This window comes from Stegastes partitus, unplaced genomic scaffold, assembly GCF_000690725.1.
Source record: "Stegastes partitus isolate 25-593 unplaced genomic scaffold, Stegastes_partitus-1.0.2 Scaffold1, whole genome shotgun sequence".
NCBI lineage: Eukaryota > Metazoa > Chordata > Actinopteri > Pomacentridae > Stegastes > Stegastes partitus.
This window is the reverse complement of record NW_007577732.1, coordinates 2,333,603-2,346,424: the sequence shown is the minus strand read 5'-3', so window position 1 is coordinate 2,346,424 and position 12,822 is coordinate 2,333,603. Positions and strand designations below refer to the sequence as shown.

At 41.9% G+C, this 12,822-nt stretch overlaps 1 protein-coding gene across 2 annotated transcripts in view; it reads right to left on the bottom strand.

Moving 5' to 3' along the window:
• The window catches only part of macrod2 (mono-ADP ribosylhydrolase 2), a 415,533-nt gene that overhangs the window by 316,183 nt on the left and 86,528 nt on the right, over nucleotides 1-12,822 (bottom strand). The window lies entirely within an intron of this gene.

Here is a 12,822-nt window from a genome sequence, read left to right as displayed (position 1 = left end):
CGCTACAAAGATAAAGGAATGCATTTACTCCTTCTAATAAATACAAGCCAAGTTTCCTACAAATTAAGGTTGTTGGTTTCTGAAGATTAATAAGTGAACTGACAGTAAAGAAAAGCCTCAGAGTTACTCCAAGTCCCACAAAGCTCGCTGATTTTTATTGTTAGTCCAATAGCATCAACTTATATTTAACTTTGGCACCGATTTCACTTTAAATCCCTTATTTTTCCTTTCAATCTGACAACAACTGCATGCAACAGGCTATGACTTAAATTATTATCTTTGCCACAACAAATTAAAACCCATTTCAACAAGAAATTACCATATGAGGTCAGTGAGGTCGGTGCTAATGAAGTACCAAAGGGATTGGAGGTTCTTATTTTATTTCTCCACACACCACCTTGTGAGGTAGACAGTTGTGCTCTACTCACTTAAACAAGCAGAACACTTCATCTGAAAGGTCACAGGTGCTCCTCGGACCGGGAGAGCTTCGTGCTCTGTAGCTAAGAAAAATGCTCCAAGAGGCACTGCAAATGAGAGGGACCATATGAAGGATGGGCAGTGACAGCACAGCTACATACAGCAAGACATACATAAAGATTTCACTTACAGCTTGCCAAAGCACTTATCACCTGTCACTTTGACCGAGCATCTGCTTGCCAATCCATTTGAGTGCTAAGGTAGGTTGTTTTTTTTTTCCCCCCCCATCTCATCAGAGATGCATTGAAATTCAATCGCTTGTATGGACTCAATGGGTTTGAGGAGAATTACCTGAGCAGATTAGAACTGGAGGCAGCTGGAGAGAGCTATCGTCTGATCATTCCAGCTTTTCCTGCTCTTTTTTTTTTTTTCTTCCTCCCACACTTTAGCTAAATTAGTAATTACAGTCGCACAGCCAATCTCACCATGGCCACCACAAAACCAAAGACACACCTGCAGAAGCGCCAAAAACGCTGACAAACTAATGACAAAAACCGTCTCATCTACAATTTCCATGTGAAACCCGGTGGAATTAAAGCAGACAATCAAAAGTGTAAAATTTAAACACTAAATGGTCTCAGGATAGTGAAACTGTATATCTCAGAACTGAACATGTTTCCAGCAACAAATGGTCATCATATTGTCAATTGAGTCAGTGCAGTTGAAAAAACGCAGCACATCTTAGGGATCAATAGCATATCATCAAATCTGAATCCACTATTGGATTTACTTGATCTTACTGCTTTCAAATCTCATGCTGAAGTTATTTTTAGATTTGTAGGTCAACAAAGTTGCATAAGACATAATGTTAAAGCACAGAAAACTCTAATGACATTTTTTTCAGCCGAGGATTAAGAAGCACTTTGAATCTGACAGGTAGGCTAATTAATGATTCAACCTGAGCTGTGTAAAATGTAGGATGTTGACAAGTATATATGTTAGATGTCTTAGCAACATTTATGAGTTCAGTGATTTCATTCAAGACTTATTATGATACGGTGATTATAGACTCTGGCTCTGAAGTTGATTCTTCTATTAATGTGTAATAAAATGCATCGTTGGTCTATATGTACCAGATGTGTCCCAGCTTAGAAACACAGATGTATTTAAAACATCACCTCAGTCTAAATTGTGTAAATGAATGTAATTGGAGTCACCACTGCTGCTGCACATTTGAATGCAACTAAACGCTGTTGCTTTCCAATCTGATAAGAAATTTCACAAGGTTTGGAGGTCAGATCTTACATTCTTTCAAAGTTGTCCCTACTTTTTATGCATGGTTGTGCTGTTTCCATAAAGGTGCAAGACTTAACATTGCAGTGAGTCTGCGGTGAGCAAAAATGTGACAGGAACAAAAAAAAAAACGCTCAGAAACTACTTGAGTTCACAGGGTTAAACTTAGTTTGGTCCATTTTTCTGTGGATAAGTGGACCAATTTAGCTTCCTCTGAGTAAGACAGTACATGTTAAATTATTTTTAAAATACATGTCATGACATTCATTAATGGTTTTAGCTTTATTCACTAATGGCCGTTAAATATGGAACTGGATATGAAAAACCAGCTGTAGTTACTGAGACAGTGTGAGAGAGAGGGAAACAGAGGAAACCGCATGCAGGCCAACTGTTACTCATGTAGTCAGATGCATGGATGCTGGATATTGGAGCACATCGGTACTTACATGATATGTGGCATCTTGCATGCAAGAAGGAGCTTAAAAGCCCTTATATGATTTCACTGAAGTGGCAACACTGATGGAGAGCTGTGGTGAGTTGGAAAACAATGATCTGAAGGGAGAAGTGTCTCCAGCAGTTCTATCACAGGCTGTATGCAGTGATAGATATTAAAGCCTATTTGGCAGTTACACAGTTTCAATCAAAACACATTAAAAGACAAAAGGTTCACCTGAATCAAAGACTTGTCTTTTACAGTATTTCATCGAAAATTAACCCCCTGAATGCCAAAATGTGCTGCACTTCTATAGAAATAGCACAATCATGGCTACAAGTACAAGTCAAAAATGTCTAATACAGTGATATTGTCTGAATCACAAAATAACATTTTAAAAAATGGGATTTGATTTCTTTGATTGCTTATTTTACAAAAACTTTAAAATCCTGAAATGAGCATGCACAACATTTTTCGAAATGTGTACAGTTGTTAACAGTACTGGAAAAAGATCTACATTACATATTATAGATATTTACCTACTTACATCTTTAATTTGTTTCCATGCTTGTTTCCTGTCTGCACTGTGTAAACACAACCTGCAGTTCAGAACGGTTCAGCCAAAAAATCCCAGAATTTTTCTCCCATGACTGTTGGTTGCAGCAAAATCATAACATAGTAACGTGATTTTAATGAAATATCACATCTTCGAGCTTAGATTTGGTTAGATTGTAATTTGACAATTCTTTCTGTTTTCACAGTTTGTGGCTCCGATAAATGGTGTAATTTTGGTGATTTAAAAAATAAATAAGTAAATACACCGAGCACGGGTTCACCAGGTTAAACTGCTTCTATTTCCAAGAGGTAGCAAAATGAAAACTTGAGCCACAGCAGCACAGCAAGAAAGAAAATCACCCTTTTGATATCTTTCTCTGTTATTTGTATTCAACCTTGTGCACGATGTAGCAGTTCATGTGATTACATTCAATTCAGGCTTCGGCTGTGAAGTGGAAAGGTCCTTGCAATCAAACCGCTGGTGTGACTTTTAAATAAACAAACTCAAGGTCTTTATCAAACATGATGCAGGTATGTGATATTAAACTACCCATGCATTTACAGAGTGGCGCGCATGTTTCAAGGGGCAATGAGCTAAAAAATATACTTTTCTGTACCTGTATAGTTTTGGGTGTAGATGTGACAGTAAACTCTGTAATCTGTATATGTCTGCAAACATCTACATCCTAAAGTTTCAGAAACCCTTCTGACGGATTGAACATGTGTGTGGAAATCTGCCTCAGCAGACTCCCAAAGTAGTAATAAACAGAACTCAGCTCATGTCCACAGTCCATGTCCATTTTGGAGTACATCGGGGCCTTTAAAATGACAGTGTGCTCCCTTAACAGGTCCCCATTCCCAGCTAATACCTCATTTGGCAGCTGGAGCTCCAGGTCAGGAGAAACAGACCACTGTGTACTCCAATATGACTGAGATAGCCCTCTGGCAAAGGCTAAATAGACAAGCCAGTGGGGCCCTAAATTCATAGTGCAGCCTGTTACATATTCCACAAGGCACCATTCAAATGACCAAAGGCATCCTGGCTTAGAAATAAGTAGCCACATTTCTAAGCAAACAGCTTGGCAATTGCTTACTGGGTAAACTATAAACACAACTGACTTTTCTTTCTCCCCACAACACAGCTGACCATCATATTGGTCTTCAGACAGCAATCAAACACACGATATCAGACTGTGCGAGAGGGCTTTGATGTATTTCATCCACAGCACTTTGTATCTCAGGTATATTGTGAGACCATGGACCATGGCCAGGCCAGTGTGGCCTTTTGAGGCTACAAGTCCATGCTGTTTGGGGTGACTCATCCCGTTCACCATGGAAACATAGCCGAATGAACAAAGGAAGAGAGTTTGTTAAACATGGAGGGGCAAGGTCAGCTGACCATGTGATGTGGGTGGCAGCGGCAGACTCAGAGGCAGAGGGGTGGAGGGGCCAAACTCGATGCATGAAACAAATAAAAGAACTTCTTTGACTTGATAACCTTATGTTGCTGTGACTGAATTTCAAGCGTGGAGCCAATGGGAGAAAACTTTCTTTTGTTGCAGTTTACTGACATCATGTGCACAGCATCTATCAGACCTTATGTGGTGTAAACTGATGCTTGACACTTGTACCCCCACAGTCATACACAAGTCTCACACTGACAAAAACAGACATAAACAGTGGCTCAGGTAAACTGACGGCTGGATATGTGAGACGCCTCAAACGGCTGTCAGGCTAAAAGAAAAATCACACAGTCGGTCTCTATGGAGGATTCTATGTCACTGCATTCAGAATAAGCAGGCAGGGGTTCAGCAGCCTTAGCCCCAATTACAACCCAGCAGATGACTACACATCATACATAACGCTGTTACGCCACAGTAAGGGGGGGTGGGGAGTGAATACTCTTCCATTACTTCTGACACTTTCAGCTTCAGATCTGATGAATGATGTGACTGATCCCCGCCAACCCGCTCAAAGATCTGGTGACAGAAAAGAACTGTGCCTCTCTGCACCACAAAAGAATAGGAATCTCCTGCTGGCACGGGAAACAACACTGAAAGCACCCTGACTATGCAACTGTAACTCACTTATGCCAGGCTTTAATTACTGACACAATATAGTCTGAGATTACACTGAAGTAAGATTAAGGAAGAAAAAAAAAAAGTGCAGCCACATTTGCGCAAAATCAATTTTAACAATAGATCAGGGGATCAGTAATGGGCTGTTGAGTCTGTACAGCTAACACAAGAAGTGAGTATGCTCTTGTGGATAAACAGAGAGGAGGAAAAAGAGGCTTTCTCCAGGGAACGCAAGATAATTCCCAATTGAGCCCATCAGCTCCCACACACAAGCACACAAACACACAAGAGACTAGAGCGAGGATATTCATTAGAAGGATACTGAACTCTAATTAAGCGAGGTGGAAATGCATCTGCAGGTGTGTGTTACACCTGGTTTCGGAAACTTCTCCACGTCGTAGCCACGCCGGGATGTTATCACTCTCCCTTTCTGCAGTTGCGACGTCAGTCTCAACCCACACCCCTGCTGCTGCCGACCCGACAGCCTGCATTCCGCTGCCCCTCCTGCGGCACCTTTGTGGCACCGGCGCAGGCGTGAAATTTGGTGACTGGGAAGCCATCCGCGCAGACAGCAATCCACACCAGAAGAAGACACTCCTCCTGCTTGACTGACTGATAAATTCCTGCCGGCTGGCTCCAACTCTTCAGCTCAGACAGGGGAAAAAAAAAAAATGTACAAGGCAGAGTTCCACGGCCAAATGTGAAAACACAGCTGTTTTTCTTTTCATTTTGAGAATGAAAGACATTACCTGTTCTCTAGTATTTTACCTCCTAATTCAACTTAATAAGCAGATATATTCTTGCCTGAGGAGACACTGCTAGGGACAGATATCTCTTCACATTATGAACAGCTGTTAAGACACTCCAACTTTAAATCTCATGGTCATTTTTACAAGAACTGCCCTGGAAACCCGTAATACAGCTGCTGGGGCTATGACTCCACTTTGGGACATCACCTGTTGCTATGAAGTCAAATCGAAGTCGGTCCCTGTGTCACTATGCCTACGTGTGTGTGCTTTACTGTGAGTTAGTGAGAGAATGTGTTTTCAGTTGCTGGCGTTTGTTTGAACAGAGCCATGATGAAAGCCTAGACAAACACGGGGGAATGTCAGCCGAGGCCTAAAGTCAACACACGGAGCCACGACTTTGCCGGGGGACCCTTGTGGGAGAGGCCACGCCCTCTGACACGGCACCGGACCGTCTCCACACCGCTCGGGACACTCTCAACACAGGGACAGCTAGGCTATTGGATACAGTATGAATCATGAGCGAGGAAGATGGAAAACAAACTCATAAAGAAACACTGCCAGGCTGCCAGAGCAGAGAGTCTACTCAGCATACAGAAGTAAAGAAAGCCTGGGGTTAACAAGGTCCAAAGACACCACTGAACATGTACACATCAAAATATATCAATTTCTTTACTTGGATGCCATGCTGGTATGAATATTAAAAAAAAAATGCACGCAATTGTGGCAATCTTTCTTCCATTTTAAGTGGACTAACTGATGCAGACAAAATATTCAAGTCAAGCTCCGCATACTCACTGTGAATATATTGTTGAGATTACAGCCTCGTATTTTTGGTCTGGTAATGTACTGTGAAGGCTGCGGAAGGGCAAATGCTAAAGCAGGCTGGGCAAACATCTAGCCCTATTCAAGTCAGAGCTGAAGCTTCACTTTTTTTTTTTTTTCTTTGTCCATTTTTTGTGTGGGAAGCCAGCAGAGCAAGCCCGAGTCCCTATTGACTCAATGTGCTGAGACGTTTTCCCTTTTACCATTGCTAAAGTAGGCATGAGCGCTAATCCTAAGGGGTTAAATGGAGCCTCCTCTGGGGTTTCCCTATCCTGAGAGAGCTGGGGGCGGCTGCTGCTGCTGCAACGCACGCTGAACTTTAATGAATTTGGCAGAATTTTGGCTCAACTTTAACAAACTACTCAAAGGAATTCAAGCTCGAAACTCCGCAGTGTAACATTAAAACAGTGGTAAAAATTAAAAAAAAAAAACAATTCATGTGGGATTTGTAGCTGCTTACGTTCAAGGCTTCCCATGGCAGATACTCAGGTGATAGGCACGATAAGAGTAGTGCTGCTGATAATGATAATGAAATTTTAATGATCACAGTGGGGAAATTGGGTCACTGGTGCAGCAGAGAGAAAAGTTATGGATAAATATATATATATATATATATATTAAAAAGAGAGAGAGAGAGAGAGAGAGAGAGAGAGAGAGAGAGAGAGAGAGAGAGAGAGAGAGAGAGAATTAAAAGCAAAACAGTTCACATGCACAATATGAGAACATTGTTGGAACCCTGCAGTAGATGAAAACAATAATTGAGGAACAGTGTTGCAGGTAAGAAACTGCAACATAATCAAAGAATATAGCAAATACCTTTGTTTGCAGTTGTTCTTACTATTAGTTACAGCATAAATTTGGAAAACCCAGTACAGAGATGCAAAAATGCATTATGAGTTCACTTGATCTTAATAGATTGCGTGGAAATGTGGACTGTAAACTGCTTAAATGAGTATAGGAAGAATGTTTTTTTAAAATGATACAGTCACAGTGATGAATGTTCCTAAATAGGAAATGCTGGCATTTTGCACATTAACAGTGACCTTTACAAAAAGACGAATGCATTTTTGAGAGCCTATTGCAATGTTATGCAAAAAAACTTGATGCAGGCAGCCACGATTCAATCAACAAAAAGACTGTTCACCAATAACACCCATCAGAGAAATGGACCATTTCCATTTCAAACCGCAGCCATTTTCACACCAACACTGAGACAGCATCAGCGACTGCCAAAGTCTGGCAGCTGCAGCCCCCAGTGTTTTTTCCAATCACCGCGTATAAATTCACATCTCTGTTATTGCCTGTGTGCGACTGATGTTGGCTATAATGACACCACTTCTATTTACCCAACACACCAACCCATCTCCTCTATCCGAGATTTGCTGGTTGACTTCCTCTAACTTTTACTGGTTGTCTTTGATGGGTCAGCTTAAAGGAGTTCTTACTGGCCTGTGAAATGTCGCAGCTTCGTCTTTATTGTTCGTTTGTTGAAATTGGAGCATGGAAAGGTATATTGCAAGGCTATGATCTGGAAGAAGAAAAGCACTGTTTGTGGGTACAGAGCTTTTACCTTAACATATACCACAAATCTTGTTCTGCTTCTGTCTCACTCTTGGTACAGACATACTTCAAAGACTGGAGAATTTCAACATGTGCAAACAAATCCCTGCGTTTACAAGCAACACAACTTCTTAAAGGGGATTTTTGCTAAATGATACAGATAAGCAGGATGATAATCTGCGTTTTGTTATGCCGGGCAACAGGTATCAATCTGCCCCGAAGAGAGGTAAACCCTTATGAGACCCTTTCTTTGTCACAGTTTCCTACTTTGAATCATCATTTGCATTGTAGTAACTGTGAGATAGTGAGTGAGGTTTCTTACTTTGTAGTACAGACAGTTGAAAAATTAAGTATACCCAGAGCTTTAATTAATTCTACACACATTTAGATGAGAAGCACGTCACCATTCAAGTTGAATGTCCCATTCCCCCCGACAATGAAATCCTCCCACACTTCATTCCCAGCACCGGCAATGAAATACACACTTAATATACACCTCTTCCCGCTGAAGGTTAATCTCAGAAACACCCCAGCAACAGAGAGGGATAAAGAGGGTCTACTCCTGTTACTTCCAGCTATATCCAAAACGTGTAATTCACAACTCCACCACAAGCACCTTACACTCCAGCGTTAATAACTGGGTGGCTAGTCCACAAATATTTCTTTCAGGAAAGTCATAAATGTCCCCTCATCTCAACCGGTCCTTTTATTCCCCCATCACCACTTTCTATAGGCTTCCTTTGAATGTGGCTCCTGGCTGCAGAGGAATAAGACATCCGATATCCAAGCCACTCGGGATGAGTGCTGAAGCACCGGTGTCAGACGGCGTAGACGCCTCCTTTAAGTTGAGGCAGTTGGAGGTGTGACCTGAAAACACCTTCAGCTGGCATTTAAGGCCGGCTAAGTAGCTCCAGTTCCTCCAGCTTTTACAATAGCTTAAAGTGAGACCCCTTCAGAAAGTCACAGAATGTCAACAAAACTCTTCCCAGCTTTGACAGATAACAATATAATGATGCATGCTGGATTTTTTTTTTCATTCCAGACAACCGTGCACAAGAGAGGAACCGGATAATAGGAATGTATTTTAAGCAGGTGATTGAAGCATCAGCTCCAAGTTGAGAGCACTGTTGCTACCAAGTTTGCTCTCAAGCGCATGAGCATATAAAATCTCTCCTTGCTTTTGTAGTTTCCGAGCAGTTATTCACTGTGTTCAGCAGTGGCAAAAACAAAGAGCTGAGAAATTATTTTAAAAAAGGGTAATTTTTAGATATGCCTCATGAGAGTAAACAGTGATCCAGATCACAGAGAAAACAAAGTCAGAGTCCGTGTTTGGCACAGATAAGTGAACACTTTGATCACAATGGTGGCAGCTCTGTGTGACTAGACCTCTGTTCTTTAGTGTTACCCTCGCTCTTCACCAAAAACGCTGTTGCCTAAGAACCATATTTCCTGTATGTCTTCCAATCAACAGGGTCATTACAGACCAAGAGGTATTGTTTAATCTCTCTTATCTTATCTAGGGCAGCAAAGACTTGGTTTGTTTCGTAAGATAACATTAGCCACGACTTCCTCCCCTTACAACTCTAAACCCTGTCTGACCCTTTCAGAAGACACCTAAACTCCTAACCTCAAAGCACTAAAAAGCACTAACTCCAACCATATACTGAAGGAATGTGCTGCTGAGGTAAACAATCAAAAGGAAACACGTTTTCTCCAAGGTTCTGTCGGCATTTACACAAGCACGTAGAGTCCATTGTAAAGATAAATGTTACCATTTAACTGGTGGCTGGTGAAAAGATGCTAAGTTGGCTAATTACAGATTTAGTGCAGAAATAGTAAACCAGTTACAAAGCAGGAGAAAGGAGCTTCAATTAGCTACATTAGAGATGTATGCTGGACTGTGAAAACACTGTATGGTAATTCTATCTTTTATCTCCTTTATTGTGCTGATTAGTGCAGTGGGGGGAGAGCGCTCTATCTAATCTGATCACAGAGCATTGTGTTTTGGGGTCATTAACCTATGGGAGGTCCTGAGGTTGACAAGTCAGCTCCTACCCCCCTCTACCTTCTTTGTGGAATTCGCTCATCCCTGAGGTTCTCTGTCTCTGCAGACAACACAACAGCAACCACAAAAACAACCAAAGAAAACAAAAGACGCTAGGAAAAACAGCCGATCGAGCTATTTGCATGGTTTGTCATTCTTCCGCAAACACATGGTCCAAATGACTACCGACCGAGGCCCCTGGGCTTGCCTAAGCAGCAGGATGTCAGGCCTTTTAGTTTCTGTTGTTGTTGTTGGTTCTTTTCTTTCTCTGGCCTGCATCCTGGTCCCCAGAGATGAAGGGGTCAGCCTATCCCTCAACATCTGGGATCTGCATCAGAAAAGACTAGTGCCTTACTGCATGGCCTAGTAGCAATAATGCCCATGGCAAGGCCTCGTTTCATGTAACTGACTTCTACATTCATATGCATTAAGATCCAACAAGGTTCATCAGTCAAAGCTTTCTCTCGCCAACCAGTTTGGGCACTACCACGATGGATACATTTACATTTGCCCAAACCCACACTAATGAAAGCCAACATCTGTCTATATTTACCCATTCACTGATTTGTATTTTTGCCATAAACTCTCTTTCCATCCCTGTCACACAGATTACATCGTCTGCAAATCAAAAATGTGAATACCCTAACATACCCAAAAGCACCTCTCATCCACATATCGCAGTTAAACTGTTGTGATACTGAAAAGCTGCCTGTCAGGATGGCAAAGCAGAGATGAAAAGCCCACAGCAAAGATCACTGCTGATTGCCTGTAGAGGATGAATATGCAAATAAGGCAGAAGGTAAATGAAAAACAAAGCGGGGGTTTTGGCAGCAGCCTTTTACATGTTCCCCTTAATTTGGCATTGGTTAAGAACACAGAAAGTCTATCGATAATGAATTCCAGTCAGAGCACGGAAGGAGGTTTAAGGGGAAAATCAGTCTCCATTTTCCCCTGTGAGCCCCTGAGCAGTTTCAGGGTCTATTGTGTTTCACACAAGCTTTTCAGTGAACGCTAAGGTTAAGTGACAAATAAATCGAAAAACTGAGGACATTAAAATAATATCCACAGCACCTATCTTTACAGAGCACCAATCTGACTGGGTCTATGTGTTCTGGAAGATCATCTAGAAAGTAGGGCACCACGGCCTGATAACTACAGGCCCCATCTATTGACCACACCATGAGCGAAAAAGTAAATCAATTATCTGGCCCAAAGCTGGTCGAATGAGAGACAGAAACTGGGCTCAGGACAGTCTGATAAAGAACAAGACCAAGTGGAGTCTTAATAACAGCTGTTTTGTTGCCACCAGACCCAAAAAGCACTTTAGCCAGCACTAGGCAAAATCAAGAGGCACAACAAAGTAGGAAACAATCTGTGTGTTGTCTAAACACTGTGAAACTAGCCACACAGACTAGTGCACGTCCTTGGGAAAGGAGAGCACCTATACCCTTGAACAAAAGATGAACAGGGCAACAGATTTTCCCCAGTCTTGAGATAACAGAAACCCAACACCCTCGCCCTCCAGTGGGGCTCTTTGTACGTATAAGAGAGGGTCAATCAGCAGCCGCTGACAGATGTGTCTGCAGTCGATTTAGGAGAGGAAGCCACGTTGAGGTCAGACACAGGTTTCTGTGCTCCGTCCCTCTGGAAGGAAGACAAGGATCAGGTCAGGATGTCCGAGACTGACCTCTTCTCACCTCACTGTTTTTGGCAGACAACACCTGGAGTAATGTAGGCTAGTTAACTTTATAAACACATTTCAGAAACATCAGAAACTTAACAACACAGGAGAAATATGAATTTATATTGATGTGCCTCGGAACGAACAGTATACACGCAGACAGTTTATACTTGTCTGGGAATCCCTTTGTGTTTCAAACAAAAGTGAGAGCCACTCCAGCTGGAAAGCAAACAAATCTGAAAAACTCCACTGGAGGTCTAAGTAGTTTTGGCAGATGCTCCAGGCTTAAGTGTCTGTTCAATTAGGCACTCCAGTTAAGATGGCAATCATGGTTTAACTGTGTGCTGATGTGTTGAGGCTTCTGTCCTGGCAAAATAACTGGGCATGGGATGTCAGCTACGGTCAGACGCTCAGACACTCACTCTTGTGTAGTACTATCCTATCCTAATGAGGCCATAACAATTACTAGGAATAGAGGTCCACATCAGCTCATGAAGAGACCAAAGCACAGAAATAAAAATGGAGTGTAAATTGGTCTGCTAATTGAGTTTTGGTGTTGCTTGTGTGTCAGGAAATCACATCCATGAGCAGAATTTTCTTTTAGCATACAAAATTGCTTTGTGTAAATTGGGGGATAGTTGTTGAATATTACCAAAAGTCTTGCTTTTACTTTTAGGGCAAAATATAATTTCTTTTTTTTGTCATTAATTATTACAGGGCAATTGCTTTCTTTTGACAAACAGAAAGCATGGGAAATTTTAGCTACATATTTTGGTGTCCCCAGACCAAATGAATAACACCTCTTTAAAAAAAAAAAAAAAAAACTCTGTTTGTTTACTGAAAATGAATGCAGCCGCTCCAGGCTTACAAAGCTGAATAGCATAATAGGCCTGAGGTAATTAACAAAAAGTGGTATTGACAGTAGTGAATGACATGTAAGAGAGGAGTCGCCACACTACGCTGCCAGCTGCACACATCACACAGATCCGATCATTGACCCGATGGCATCAACAGGAAGCTGATATTCAGCAACAGATGAACAGAGCTGCTCCACTGCAGCTCAGTGCGCCGGGTTGTGGTGTCTGCCTTGTCAGGTAGCCAGAGGGGGAAACACTGGAGATGACGCAGGGCAGGAGAGAGTGTTGGCTGGGTCAGCCCTGCTGTACAACCCTTTGACTAACAGGCTGCTC